The sequence below is a fragment of the Hordeum vulgare genome, chromosome 7H (genome assembly GCF_904849725.1).
Source record: "Hordeum vulgare subsp. vulgare chromosome 7H, MorexV3_pseudomolecules_assembly, whole genome shotgun sequence".
Classification (NCBI taxonomy): Eukaryota; Viridiplantae; Streptophyta; class Magnoliopsida; order Poales; family Poaceae; genus Hordeum; species Hordeum vulgare.
The window spans coordinates 438,670,210-438,672,981 of NC_058524.1; positions in this window are offsets into that span (position 1 = coordinate 438,670,210).

Sequence of the window (2,772 nt, forward strand, 5' to 3'; positions counted from 1 at the left end):
TACGAAAGAAATTAGGAGATCCCGGAGTACCTACTATAACATGCTTTATTAAAGGAAATTACGTTAAAACTGCTTTATGTGACCTCGGAGCTTGTGTTAGTGTTATGCCGTTCTCTTTATATCGTAGACATGACTTGAGTAAGTTGACATGTACTGAAATCTCTCTGCAAATGGCTGATAAATCAAATGCTTTACCCATCGGTATTTGTGAGGATGTTCCTGTTGTGGTTGTAAACGTTACTATCCTAACGGACTTTGTTATTCTTGATATTCCCGAGGACGACAGTTTGTCGGTCATCCTTGGTAGACCCTTTCTGAATACTGCAGGGCCTGTTATTGACTGCAACAAGGGCAATGTGACTTTTCATGTTAATGGTAATGAGCATACGGTACACTTTCTGAAAAAACAATCTCAAGTTCATAGTATCAACTCCATTGAAAACATTCCAACATTCACTATTTCAGACTTTGAATTCCCTCTTCCTATAGTCAAGAAGAAATATGATATACTTATTGTTGGGGACATGCATATACCCATTGCGGTAACCTAGTGTTATTTGAAAGTTCTTTGGTTCCATGTCATTAAAAAAAGTTTGGCTATAAGACTTGATCAACCTTATTGATGGATTCTTTTTGACGGGCATGAGATGGATGAATTTAGAAAGCACTTCCTTCTATACCCAACTTTTATTTTCTGTTCCTTAGTTTCAATTTAGTAAAAATGATATTATTTATCTGTTTTCCGTTTTATCCATGCATTAGAAAAATGACCTGAAAAATAAATGTTCTTAGAACTCTATGAAAATTTAGTATGTTTTTTTTGGATTATTTAAGAATTTTTGGTGCTAAGAACACATTAGGGGGCTGCACTAGTGGGCCACAAGCCTGCAGGGCATGGACACCCCCTGGGTGTGCCCCCTGGCTTGTGGCTCCCAAGTGGGGCCCCTTTACTTATTCCAGTACCCATCGAGTCGTTCTTCCTCCAGAAAAAATCCCACCATCGCTCAAACCCGTGTTTTAGCTCATCTTGCTGCCATTATTGATCTCCTTGCTCAAAGCCCCATTAGCAAAACTATTTTAGGGGATTGATCATCAGTATGTAACTCCTCCAATGGTCCAATTAGTTTATGTTCTAGTGATTTATATGTTGTAAATTTTTGCTGCTTTGGTGACCCTGTTCTTGAGCTTGCATGTCAAATTTGTAGGGTCCTAAGTAGTTTTGATGCATGATATAGATTCTAGGCACTTGTGGGAGTAGTTTCTTTGAGTTTTATTGAGTTTTGTTCATTTTTATGTGGATTCACTTAAAATTTCAGATTTATTTTTGAGAGAAAGAAAAATTGAAGGAAAATATACCAAGGTGGTTCCTCGGGCAAGAAGACCCCGAGACTCACGAGACGCGAGCCCGACTTTGAGAACCCAAGGGAAGCTCAAGTACGGCCTTGTGAGTGGCCGTCAGAATCATTCATGGTCCAGGCCGGATGCAAGGAAGAATTATAAGCCTACGTACAAAATGCTAGCCTGGAAGATTTTGTTTCACACCCATGCAAGCAATATCGTCAACTCAGTAATTCCTTCACGCGGAGGTTTGAATTTTCATCCAGGCGTAATACGCATTCCGTTCTATTTAATCTTTACGATGAATCTTATACTATGGACCAAGAATATTTTAACCATGCATGCAGAATTCCTCAATGGGGTAGCCATAGTGATCCTCACAAAGCCGAATATAATGATTTTCTTGCTATCGTCACCGTGGGAGAAACTAGAAATATCAGGGTACCTTTGGGAGCATTCACTTTCCTGCCATACATTATTTGATCTCTTCATAGGTAGATGTATTGACGGTAAACATGATCATTGGCACCTTTGTGTACCTGACCATAGTATTCTTAAGAGTGCGGTCATGGGTGATAGACGATATAACATAGGAGCTATTATTGCTAGGAGGCTACATAAAAATGCTAAGGACGGAGATTTCTTTGGTGGAATTTATGTCACCTATGTAGCTAATTATCTTGGGATACCCATAAGGGAGAATGATACTCAGTAACCACTTGCTTTTCTCAATTATGAGGCTATGGTGCGCTACCAGTTCCTTAAGAGAAAGGAACAACACCTCCTATACCGACTAATTTTTGATAGACATCATGTTGTCCATATTACCCTTTCTGCTCTAGCCCTCTTTAACTTTCAGGAAAAATGGAGGTACTTTATAACGAGAGAGGAGGCAGACGAGTACGAGAGAGAGGCGAAGGCCGCTCGCCTCCATGCTAAAGTCGTTCAGGCGGCAGCTGCTGCAGCCTAGTTCAACCCCAACTATGAATTTAGATACTATCCAGGCCAGCCATGGCCATAGACCAACTTAGGCCAAAAGCCTAAGCTTGGGGAAGTACGTATTTCTCACCGACATTACATTCATGTTCACACACTCATTCCAGTTATCGGTGTTCATACTTCCTCATTGTACCATCCATAGTAGTTTATTTCTTCTTTTTTGTTTTCTTCTTGTGTATTTCATTAACCTTGAGAAAATAAAAAAAATAGTTCTAGCTTTACCTTCTAGTTTGTTTAGTTGTAGTGTTAAAAGAAAACCCAAAAAGATTTTTCGTTCTTATTTTGCTTGTTTGGAGGTTTACCGTGTAAATAGTTTTTCTTTCTTCTTTGGGTCATAAGAAGAAAACCAGGATGACATGTAGAGTGGCTCTCATATTCATTATCGGTTATCTATCACAGAGCCCATATTACCTTCTCTTCTACTTTGAGTTATTG